This window comes from Miniopterus natalensis, chromosome 1, assembly GCF_054644295.1.
Source record: "Miniopterus natalensis isolate mMinNat1 chromosome 1, mMinNat1.hap1, whole genome shotgun sequence".
Classification (NCBI taxonomy): domain Eukaryota; kingdom Metazoa; phylum Chordata; class Mammalia; order Chiroptera; family Miniopteridae; genus Miniopterus; species Miniopterus natalensis.
In genome coordinates, this window is record NC_142081.1 from 107134574 (window position 1) to 107148136 (window position 13563).

The following is a 13563-nucleotide window of genomic DNA, read 5'->3' on the forward strand; positions in this document are numbered from 1 at the left end:
AGATTGCCTTGAGGGCATATTCCTATTTAGTTTTGATTTCATTTCAGGTTACAATGTGATGAGGCCTTTCAAAACTTGGCTTCTAGTTTTTGCACTCTGATCTTGTGACAAAAATAAGCTGAGAATAAAGTTGAATTACTATTGTATAAGCTATTGACATTTTAAAAGAGTAATGATGAATTATTCTATTATTAAATGACACCTTCATTTCTATGATTATGGTAACTTTTTGGAAAATATTTTGTTTAGATACAACATTCTAGTTGCAATGTTCTGAAATGATGAGATGATTCTCATAAAAATTTTAGTTAGCTATGTATATTTCTTTGTTTAGTGAAAACCCTAGATTGATGATTTGATGATTCCAAACCTTATTAATCTTTGATGCCTTATAATTGTTAAATTTTTCTCTCATTCTTCACATTCTTCATTATCTCTGTAACCATGATCACGTGATATTTTAAAGTAAGTTGAGAATTTAACAAAATTTTTTGTAAGTACTGTTGTCCCTTGGTATACATGGGAGATTGATTCCAGCACCCTCCACAGATAACAAAATCCAAGAATGCTCAAGACCCTTATGCAAAATGATGTAGTACAATTTTTACAGCTGGCCCTCTATATCTGTGGATTCTGAACTACAGATTGAAAGTACTGTTTTTGATCATGGACAGTAAAATTTGCAGATGCAGAACCCACAAATATGGAGAGTTGAATATACGTTGTATTTTTATTTTAAATATGTGACCAGATTTGAGACTGAGAAACATTTTTCTAGACTAGAATGAGGGTTGCTTTTTTGATATTTTAAGTCTTTTTTATTTTATGTTTTTTGAGATATTTAAAATCCAGTTAAACTTATTTTTCTAAATTTGAAGTTTTTAAAAATAATTTTAGATATTCTATTATGGCTGCTTTTCTGTTTTTTAAAAAATGTTTTGGATCTGATTTTTTCCCCTCCAGCTTTATTGAGATATAATCGACTTATAACATTGTGTAATTTAAGGTGTACAATGTGATGATTTGATATATGTAACACTGTAAATTAATTGTCCCATTTGGGATAATACATACATCACCTCACATAATTGCAGTTTTTGAGGTGGTGACATCATTTAAGATCTACTTTCTTAGCAACTTTCAAGTATATAATACAATATTTAATATATAATATACACTCACTATTTGGTACATCAGATGCCCAGAACTTATTCGTCTTATAACTGGTAGTTGTTCCCCTTAACCAACATCTACAATTTCTTCCACCCACTAACTCTTAGGAACTACCATTCTACTCTTTGTTTTTAATGAGTATGTAGATTCCACATATAAATGATATCATATAATATTTGTCTTTCTTTGTATGACTTATTTAACACAGTGCTCTGAAGGTCTATCCATGTTGTCATCAATGGCAGTATTTCCTTTTATTATCATCATTATTTTTGAACATTATACCATTGTGTATGTGTATGCCACATCCTTATCCATCTATCCATTTATGAACACTTAGGTTGTTTTCATACCTTAGTTATTATAATGCTGCAGTAAACAGGAAGCACAGATACCTCTTTAAGGTAATCATTTCATTTGGAGTGAAGTGAGATTGCTGGATCATATGGTAGTTCCATTTTTAATTTCTTGAGGAAACTTGACACTATTTTCATAACGGCTGTACCAGTTTATATTCCCACTGATAGTTCCCAATTCTCCACATCCTCTCTAGCATCTGTTATAGTTGGTCTTTTTTGGTAATAAACATTCTAACGTGTGAGGTGATATCTCATTTTGGTTTTGATTTCCCTCATGATTAGTGACGTTGGGTTAATGTGTTTGTTTGTTTTTTCTGCTACAGAGTTGCATGAATTCCTTGTATATTTCAGATATTAACTCATTATCAGGTATGTGCTTTGCAAGTATTTTCTCCCATTTCATAGGTTGCCTTTTCATTCTAACGTGTGAGGTGATATCTCATTTTGGTTTTGATTTCCCTCATGATTAGTGATGTTGGGTTAATGTGTTTGTTTGTTTTTTCTGCTACAGAGTTGCATGAATTCCTTGTATATTTCAGATATTAACTCATTATCAGGTATGTGCTTTGCAAGTATTTTCTCCCATTTCATAGGTTGCCTTTTCATTTTGTTCGTGGTTTCTTTTGCTGTGCATAAGCTTAATTTATGTTGTCTTTGTTTTTGGTGTCAAATCCAAGGAAAAAAATCATTCCCAATGTCAAGAAGTTTAACCCCTATTTTTTCTTTACTTTTATAGTTTCAGGTCTTATATTCAAGTCTTTAATCTATTTTTAGCTGATTTTTTTGTATAGTGTATGATAAGGTTCAGATCATTCTTTTGTGTGTGATTATCCAGTTTTCCCAGGGCTATTGATTGAGTAAACTATCTTTCCTACACTGTGTAGTTTTGGTATACATTTGTTAAAAATTAATCAATCATGTATTCATGGGTTTATTTCTGGGCTCTATATTCCACTGATCTATGTGTCCATTTTAATGTCAATAGCATACTATTTTCATTATTATAGCTTTGTAGTATAGTTTGAAATCAGAAACGTAATGCCTCCAACTTTGTTCTTCTTTCTCAAATTAGCTTTGTCTATTTGGAATATTCTGTGGGTCCATGTGAATTTTAGAATTGGCTTTTCTGTTTCTATAAAAATGCCATTGAAATTTTGATAGGCATTACATTCAGTCTGTAGATGGCTTTTGGTGATATGAACATTTTAAAAATAATAATTTTTCCAATTTGTGAAGATGGAATATCTTTTCATTTACTTGTGTTGTCTATAATTTGTTTCATCAATGGCTTATAGGTTTTAGTGTAGGGATCTTTATTCTCTTTGTTCATTTGTTCCTAAGTATTTCATTGTTTTTGATATTGTAAATGGGACCATTTCTTAATTTCCATTTTTAATAGTTTGTTGTTATTGTATAAAAACTGAAGTGAATTTTGTATGTTCATTTTGTATTCTCCAACTTTACTGCATTTGTTTATTCTAACAGATTTAGTGAAATTTTTAGAATTTTAAATGTGACATATTATGTCATTTGCAAACAGACAATTTTACTTCTTTCATTTCAGTTTGGATGCCTTTTATATCTTTTTCTTGACTAATTACTCTGACTGGGAATTCCAGTAAGTACTATATTGAATAAAAGTAGAGAGGGTAGGAATTTCTTTTGTTTCTTTTTTTCTTTTATTAAATTTATTGGGGTGATATTGGTTAGTAAAATTATATAGTCTTAACGTATACAATTTTATAATATGTCATCTGTAAATTGTATTATGTGTTCACCACCCTAAGTTATGTCTCTTTCCATCCCCCCTTTATCCTCTTTTGCCTCCCCCAACCCCCATTTCCCTCTAGTAATGACCATACTGTTGTCTGTATCTATGAGGGTCTTTTTGCTTATTCCTTCAACCTTTCTCACTCAGCCTCCCTCACCTGTCCCCTCTTACAGCTATGAGTCTATTTCAATTTTGTTTGTTAGTTTATTTTGTTCATTAGATTTAACATAAGTGAGATCATGTGGTACTTGTCTTCTCTGACTGGCTTATTTCACTTAGCATAACACCCTCTAGGTCCATCAGTACTGTTTCAAAAGGTAAGATTTCCTTCTTTTTTACAACTGAGTATTATTCCATTGTGAAAATGTACCACGACTTTTTTTATCTGCTCATCTACTGATGGCACTTGGACTACTTCCAAATCTTGGCTATTGTAAATAATGCTGCAGTGTACATAGAGGTGCATTTATTCTTTCAAATCAGTGTTTCAGGTTTCTTCAGATACATTTTCAGAAGAGGAATTGCTGGGTCATCAGGCAGTTCCATTTTTAATTTTTTTGAGGTAACTTTGTACTGCTTTCCACAGTGGCTGCACCAACCTGCATTCTTACCAACAGTGTATGAGGGTTTCCTTTTCTCCACATCCTTGCCAACACTTGTTGTTTGTTGATTTATTGATGATAGCCATTCTGACAGATGTTTTTGGCCTTAGAGTAAAAGCTTTCATTTTTTTCATTGTTAAGTATGATGTTAGCTGTGGGCTTATCATAGATGGCCTTTATTATTATTAGGAGCATTCCTTTCATACATAATTTGTTGAAAGTTTTTATCATGAAAGGATGTTGATTTTGTCCAGTGCTTTCTCTGCATCTACTGAGATGATCATATGATTAACAACTGCTTGTTTGCTGTAGTCTTCTAGGACTCTCGAATGCAAACCTTGTTGGCTTTCAGAGCTGAGAAATTTTGAGGTCCACCCTTCAGGGGGAAGCCTTAAAAGTTGGGCACTAGATGTGTGGTTCAAATCCTCACTACTCGGGAAGAAGCTGGAGTTGGGAGTTCCCCTCCTGATTGTACGGCTCTGTGTCTAAGGGTAGGATTTATGGCAAGAGGATTTTCCTACCTGTTTCAAGTATTTTCTTATTGATGTATAGGAGTCGTTTAGCTAATGAAATTCTCTTAGAGGGAATTGCTCTATTTGTAGTTGTATACTTGGTGCATCTATGGGATGAGGGGCATACAAGAACTTTTTATATCACCAGCTTGGTCTAGACTCCAAGTGGGACTTTTGTTGAGTAAAATTTTGATGGGAAAATTTTAAAGTAAAAATTTGATTTCTTTAATAAATATTAGGTATATTTATATTATTTGTTATAACATTTCTTATTTTTATTTCTATAGGGTCTGTAATGATATTTTTCTCTGATTATAGTATAATTATTGGTACCTTATACTAATACTGGTAACTGGTCTCTCTCCCTCTCCCCCTTTTCCCAAGTCAATCTGGCTCTAGGTTTATCAGTTTTATTTATCTTCTCAAAGAATCAGCTTTCGGTTTCATTGATTTCTTTTTTTTTTCAAAATTTCATTGACATCTGGTTTCATCTTTATTATTTCTACTTTTCTGTTTACTTAACTTCCATATGTATTCTTTTTCTAGTGTTTTTTTCAGATAATATATGATGTCATTGATTGTCTTTACTTTTCTGATATGGTTCTTTACTGCTGCACATTTCTCTCTGGAGTGATGTTTTAGTGTAGTCCAAAATACCAATATCTAATGCTTTTGTTGTCATTTAGTTCAAATATTTTGCAATTTTGTTTTTGATATATTTTTTGACATATGTGTTACTATCAGTATGTCATTTTATTTCCAAATATTTGGGAATTTTTCATATTTTATTTTGCTCTTAATTATTCAATTCATTACTTTTTTGTTACAAAGCATACTTTGTTTAATTTGACCTTTTATTGAGACTTGCTTTATGGCCCAGCATATGACCTATACTTGGTAAATGCTCTGTGTTCTAAAATATTATATTATTTTTGGTTGGAGGGCTCTATAAATGTTAGTTTACAATCAACAACTGGTTGAAAGTATTGTTCTCTTTTTTCATATCATTACTGTTTTCTAGCCACCTGTTCTAGAGATTATTGAGAGAGGTATGTTGAAATTGCGGACTGTAATTGTGAATTTGTCTACTTCCCCTTGAAGTTCTATCAGTTTTAGCTTCATGTATCTTGAAGTTTTGCTATGAGCTGTAAAAATGTTTGGGATTATTGTGTTCTTGATAAATATCCCTTTTTATCCCTGGTAATAGCCTCTCCTCAGTAACATAGTCACTTGTCTACTTTAGGTCCTTAGTATCCTTTGTTTATGGTGACCATTATCTGCTTTTCCTATTCTAGTCTTTCTTCTAAATAACCTTTCTTATAATAGCCAGAGTTATTTTTAGAAACTCAAATCTGCTCTTGCAGTCACTGCTTACTGAATAAAACCTATATTCCTTAAAAACATAGTCATGGTTCATTACAACCTCCTGTAACTTACTTTCTATCACCCTCATTAAATATAGGGTGGGAATATAAAGTGGAGATTAAGATCATGGCTGCCAGTTTGCAAATCTTATTTTTTTTAATTTTTAAAAAGTTTTCACTCAAGCTTTATTTTTTTTTAATTTTATTTTTTACTTTCTCTTTATTGTTGAGATTATTACAGGTGTCCCCCTTTTAGCCCTAATGATCCCCTCCACCCCACATCCATCCCACCCCTAGGTCCTCCCAACACCAATGTCCACATCCATGGGCCATGCCCATAAACATACAAGTTCCGTGATTAGTCTCTACCCACCCACATCCCCCTCCCCGCCCTCCCTCTGAGATCCCTCAGTTTGTTCCATGCTTCTATGTTACTGGATACACTTTGTTCATCAGTTTATTTTGTTCATTATATTCCACATATAAGCAAGATCATTTGGTACTTGTCCTTCTCCAACTGGCTCATTTCACTTAGCATAATACTCTCTAGTTCCCTCCATGCTGTGCCAAAGGCCAAAAGGTCCTTCCTATTCACAGCCGCATAGTACTTCATGGTGTAAATGTGCCACAGCTTTTTTATCCACTCATCTACTGATGGGCACTTGACTCTATCATTTATGAGCTGTTTGGCTAAAGGTTTATTAAACACCCTGTGCTTCAGTTTACTCATCTGAAAAATCTGCATAATAAGAACAATACCTAACCAACAAAATTGTTGCGAATCACAAAATAATCCATAGTGAATTCTTCAAATAGTACCTACTATTATTTGCCAGAGCAAATAATACTATTAGCCAGCACTGGCTTTAGTTCTCATAATTTATTTCCTCTCCGCCCATTCTCTCTTGAACATCTTCCAATCAGGCCCTCCCTCCCACTGCTCCCCTGAAACTGCTCTTGTAGAGGTCCATGGTGATCAGTGCCAAATCCAATAGGTAATCATCCTTGTCTTACTTAGCCCAATAGCATCATTTAACAGTGGACCAATACTCTTTTCCTTGATGTATTTCCCCTCTTCGCTTTTGGGATGCTTTCCCCCTTGCTTATTGGCTTATTATTCTCAATTTTCTTTGTGATTCCTCCCATCTCCCAGCCTTCTAATCTTGGAGAAACCCAGGTTTTTGCTCCTGCATCTCTTTTTTCCCTTCTCCCCTCTACGTACATTCACTTCCTTAGTAAACTCATTTAATCTTATGGCTCAAATACAGTTTTTATCATCTAATGGTTTATATTTCCCCAGGCAGACCTCTAAGACAGCCTACTCAATACCTTCACTTGTTGACTGATAGACATCTTTCCATGGCAAAGGTGCTACAATTTAAAAATAGCCATAATCTTGTTTTTAATCTCCATTAGTATCATTTTATTTGTACCTGAGACAACAAAATGAGTTTTCAGAAAATAATTGGGTATGAAAGAAAGGAATACTAATGGTGGAACATTGTATCCTGAGAAATACAGTTATGCGAGAAAAGACAGAAGAAGAGGATGAGAAAAGGGGGGAAGAGGCTTGGCTTGGAACATATTTTGATATCATAAGATCAAAATATGATCACTTTAGAGTGTCATGTAGTTAAGTAGGGGAAGGAAGTTGAGTAGAGTTTCCATTTCCTTCAGCAGAACTCCAAAAACCAGCCTTGAAAAAGGGAACTTGAGGTTATTCTTCATATCATAAGAGATATTTTTAAGACCAGCAACCAGATATAATTCCCAAACCACCCCAAGTTTTCTTTCTGAAGCCAATGACACAAATTGAACTGGCAAACCTAAACACACCACTGAGAATATAAAGGTTGATGTCTTCCTTCATGTCCTAACATGTGGTCTATTCTAGAAAACATTCCATGTGCACTTGAAAAGAATGTATATTCTGCCTTGGGGTGGAATGCTCCCAAGATATCAATTAAATCCATTTGATCTAGTGTGTCATTGAAGGTCTCATCTCCTTATTGATTTTCTGTTTGGAAGATCTATCCATTGATGTCAATGAGGTGTTAAAAATCCCCTACTATAACAGTATTACTGTCAATCTCCTTATTTAAACTTTTTAAAAAATTATTTTTAAATTTATCTTTATTGTTGAAAGTATTACAGGTGTCCCATTTTTCCCCCCGAATTAATCCCCTCCACCTGGCTCCCACCCCCTCCCCAGGCCTTCACCCATTATTGTCTGTGTCCATGGGTTATGCATATATGCATATAAATTCTTTGGTTAATCTCTTCCTACCCTCCACCCTCCTTCTCTCTTTTCTCTGAAATATGATCATCTGTTGCATGCATCAGTGTCTCTGGATCTATTTAGTTAGTCAGATTCTTCTATTCATTATCTTCTTAAAGAAGACCCTTTAACATTTCCTGTAGTTCTGGTCTGGTGGTGATGAACTCTTTTATCTTTTCCTTGTCTGAGAAGCTCTTTATCTGACCTTCAATTTTAAATAATAGCTTTGCTGGGTAGAGCAATCTTCCATATTTTCGTCACTTTGAATATTTCTTGCCACTCTCTTCTGCCCTGCAAAATTTCTGTTGAGAAATCAGCTGACAGTTGTATGGGTGCTCCCTTGTAGGTAACTAACTGTTTTCTTGCTGCTTTTAAGATTCTCTCTTTGTCTTTAACCTTTGGCATTTTAATTATGATGTGTCTTGCTGTGGGCCTCTTTGGGTTCCTCTTGTTTGGGACCCTCTGTGCTTCCTGGACTTGTAGGTCTATTTCTTTCCCCAGGTAGGGGATCAATCTCTCTCTTTAGGTCCATCAGGATTTGCTTTACATATTTAGGTGCTCCTATGTTGGGTGAATACATGTTTACAAAAGTTATATCCTCTTGTCGAATTGATCCCTTTGTCATTAGTAGTGCCCTTCCTTGTCTCTTACAATATCCTTGGTTTTAAAGTCTATTTTGTGAGATATAAGTTTGCTAGTTCAGCTTTTTTTCATTTCCATTTGCATGAAATAGTTTTTTTCCATCCCTTTAATTTTAGTCTGTATGCATCTTTCATTCTGAGGTGGATCTCTTGAAGACAGCATAAACATGAGTCTTGTTTTCTTATCCATTCAGCTAATGCATGTCTTTTGATTGGAACATTTAAGCCATTTACATTTAAAGTGAGTATTGATAGGTATGTATTTATTGCCATTTTATTTTTTTAACTGTGTTCCTCTATTTTGTTTTGTTTTGTTCTTTTTCTTCTTTCAATTCTTAAAGCAAGCCCTTTAACATTTTTTTAATGCTGGTTGGTAGTAACAAACTCCTTTAGCTTTTTCTTGTCTGGGAAGCTCTTTATTTGTCCTTCAATTTTAAATGGTAGCCTAGCTGGGTAAAGCAGCCTTTGTTGTAGATCCTTGTTTTTTATCCCTTTGAATATTTCATGCCAATCCCTTCTGGTCTGAAATGTTTCTGTTGAGAAATCAGCTGACAGTCTTATGGGAGCTCCTTTGTAGGTAACTGATTGCCTTTCTCTTGCATCCTTTAAGGTTCTCTGTCTTTAGCTTTTGGAATTATAATTATGATATGTCTTGGTGTGGGCCTCTGGGTTCATCTTGTTTGGGACTTTCTGTGCTTCCTGGACTTATATGTCTTTTTCCTTCACCAAGTTAGGGAAATTTTCAGACATTATTTTTTCAAGTAGATTCTTGATACTTTCCTCTCTCTTTCCCCTTCTGGTACCCCTATCATGCAGGTGTTGTTATATTTCATGTTGTCCAAAGGTCACTTAAACTATCCTCACTTTGAGTGTTTTTTCTTTCTGCCACTCTGATTGGTTGTTTTTTTTACCTTTCTCCCAAATCACTGATTCGATCCTCTGTTTCAATGAGCCTGCTGTTTATTCCTTCCTGTGTATTCTTTATTTCAAATATGGCATTCTGCATTTCTGACTGGACCTTTTTTATGGTTGTTATATCCTTTTTTCATGCCATTGAGCATTTTTATAATCATTACTCTGAACTCTATATCCAACAAATTGCTTATCTCCACTTCATTTAACTCTTCTTCTGGAGAATTCTCTTGTTCCTTAACTTGGGGCCTATTTCCTTGTCTCCCCATTTTGGCTGCCTGTTTGTGTTTGTTTCTATGTATTAGGTAGATCTGCTATGGTTTCCAGTCTTCATAGGGTGGCCTTATATAATAGGTGACCTGTGGGATCTGGTGGCTCAGTCTCCCTAATCACCAGAACTGGGTGCTCTAAGAATGACTCTTGTTCATGTTGTGTGGACCCTCCTGTTGCAATTGAGCATTGATTGCTATTGACCTGTTTGTACATGGACTCAACCCTCAGTCTGGCTGACAGTGAGACTCAACCCTCAACACAGTGTGCAAGCTGATGTGCAAGTGCTGATCAGGTGAAATGGAATTTACCTCAGCAAGATTTGGTTTCTGCCCATATCTGCCTGTGGATATGCTGCTTGTGAAGTTTATTGGATCCTTATCTGTTGTCTGAAGCTGGCCACTGGGTGTACTGGTCTGGGCATCTTTGGAGGGACTCTGGTACAGGTTAATGTCAGGCACTGTCTGTGCTTGGCCCTGAGCAACCTCTTTCTCTGATGGGCCTGGATACATACGGAAAGGACCAAGCTGCACACTAAGGTCTGCTTTTACTATCCCAAGGCCTAGGAGCAAGTCAGGCAAAGACTCAGAGCCCTCAGGGTTCTGCCTCTGCCTGTAGGCTGCCTGTTAGTCTCAGTCACTTAATGAGCTTCCAGCTATAGTTAGAGCTTAATTTCCACAGGGTGGGGTGAGAGAGATTCCAAAGTGTGTGGCTATTGCTTTCCCCTGTGGCTAATGCTGTCTAGATGGTAAAGGTCTGCCTGAGAAAGGTAGCTTCTGCAGTACAGGAGAATGACTCAGCACAAGGATCCAGGAGGCTACCTTCTTAGCTCTCTTCCCAGAGCCACCAACTCTGGATTCTCCTCACAAAACTCTAGTCCACTTTGCCTTTCTGCTGCTGGAGTCCAAGGTGAGTGGCTGCAAATGAAATTTTGTGCATTGGCCCTTTAAGAGGGTGTCTACATTTCTAGCTATCTCTCTCTGGCAGACAGAAACCCTGCTGCTTTTCATAGCTAGGTGTTAAGTGGGTACCTTTCCCAGTTTTGGTACTCTGGGCTGGAGAGTCCTTTTTCAGGTTTAGACCCCAGACTTCTCAGAGGGAACCTCCTACAGCTGAGATATACCACCAGAACTTCAGCTGCTGCCTATGGGAGCCCAGCCAGCCCTCTAGCTCCTCCACACTTCCTATAAGTTTGGAAGTGTCCTCTTTAAGTCCCTGATTATAAGACTTCTCTTCAGTTAGGCTTCAGTTGGTTGTTCAGGGTGATTTTTCTATATTTTAGTTATAATTCCAGTTTGGTCCCAGGAGAGACTCAGTGTCGCTTTCACCTAATCCACTGCATGTTGGACCCTAAACATTTTTTTTCATCCTCACCTGAGGATATGTTTTTATTTATTTTTAGAGAGAGAGGGAGAGACAGACAGAGATAGAGAGAGAAACATTGATAGGTTGCCTCCCATACATGCCCCAAGTGGGGATTGAACCCCCAACCTGGGTATGTGCCCTGACCGGGAATCAAACCCACAACCTTTTGGTTTACAGGATGATATCCAATCAACTGAGCCACGCAGATGGGGCCATATGAATGAAATTTTAAAAGTTTAATTATAAATTCTTGGTTATTTAAATGACCCTTTAAATTGACACCAGAAATTTCTTTTTAAATGCTTCTCTTTCTGTTATATTTTACCACAAGACTCACATGTGCAATCCCAATTAAGCTTAGAAAAAGACTGAAAAAATTCTTGTGTGGTCATGATGGCTAATATTATTTTATATAATTAAATTTGGTTAGCCCATAGTACCCAGTTATTTAATTAAATACTTACCTAAGCATTGCTTTGATGGTACTTTGTAGATGTGGATAATAACTAAAATGTGTTGATTTTAAGTAAAGGAAATTATCCTTGATCATTTGAAGGGTGTAAGAGCAATAATAGAGGTTTCCTAGAGAGGAAATTCTGCCTCAAGGCTGAAACATCAACGCCTGCCTCAGTTTCTAACCTCCTAGCTTACTCTATGGATTTTTGACTTGCCAAATCCCACAATCATGAGAGCCAATTCCTTAAAATAAGTCTGTTTAAACATATATTACACATCTGAGGTACATTTATGATAAAATATATTATCATATCTTTTGGTTCTCTTTCTGAGGATAGCCTTCACTGGTATATAATGGTTATCCTTAAGTTTTGGATTATGGGTGTCTCTTTTTATTTTTAACTTTTCTATTTACCACATTTCCCTTAATAGATATGTATTGCTGTTTAAGTAATAGAAGATGAACTGGGTTTGATATATCTCCCATCATTAAATAACCTTTAAAAGCATTCTAAAAATTAGACTCCAAAATTAAAGAACAACATAACAAAATGTAACTTTTGTCTCTGCTAGAGAGAGTTGTTGCATACAACTTTGGATCAGCCCAAATTATATATTTGGAGTTCCAAACAAACCTTGATTTTTTTTCTCTAAAGCTTGTTTTAAAATGTTACCATGGGAATTGAGGATTAGAACAACTCTATGTCTCTAGGTAAGAACTGGCACAGAGATAAAAAATAAAAACATGACAAAACAGCAACAAAATGAATGAAAATTCATGCAGCATCTAAGTAATATCACAGAATAAATCATACTACCATATTACTTACTCATTTTATATACTGACAAGGTTTCTAAACTAGTAAATTAGGAAAATATGTTAGACTTAGTATATTCTGACTTCAAGATTTGATGAGATTTCTTTTGATGACTGAAAAATATGGAGAACAATGCTGGATATGACTTGATGTAGGTGTTGAGTTACTGAAACTTCATGATGAAATCTTTAAATAATGCACTGCTATTGGGGCTAAAAGGGAAATGGATTGAGCTTGATTATGGAGGCACAAATAATGGTACTCACTTGATGTCAATCTCAGTAGAGAAAGGAACATTCCACGTGATTCTTAGTTTGGACATTAGGTATATGTGTATTCCACTTACTAAAACTGGAAAATAGACAAAGAAACATGTTGGGGAAGAGAAATTAGAGACAACAGTTTCATGTTTAGATATTCTGAGTTTTAGGTACTTATAAGACACCCAGATGGAGATACTTAAATAGGTAACAAGAATATCTTTTATAAGCTTAGGGAATGCTCAAATGCCCCCATGTAACAATAAAAGTTGCATTTATGTCTAAGCAAGCATCAATAATTTTAGATTTAAAGAAGGGATATTGGATATCTCTGGGATAATAAATTTTAAGCAATAGTTTTTAAGTGGTAGGCAATGAGTATATTTATATGTAAGGAGAAGATGCTGGTAGGTAGAAATACATTAAAGGTATATTAGTGGGCATACAAAATAGAAAACAAAAGTTATATTAGAAAGCATAATGAAAAGGAATAGTGAGAAAATGATATTCAGGGCATCTGATTAATATAAAGCAAGACTTCTTCTTCTAAGACAAGAATAAATAAGAAATATGGATAGATGTTGGGAAGGAAGGAGTTAAAGAAGCAGGCCTGTGGTTCATTTCTGCACTGATTACCAAGAGAGGCTTTAAGGGAATGAAAAGAAGGCAGATGACTCTGTCCCACCTCCTTGTAAACATGGTGACTGGTACTTTGGGTAAATTGACTAATGATATTTGTCAGGAGGAGAGTCCTTATCTATGGAATGTCCTTTATAGGCTGT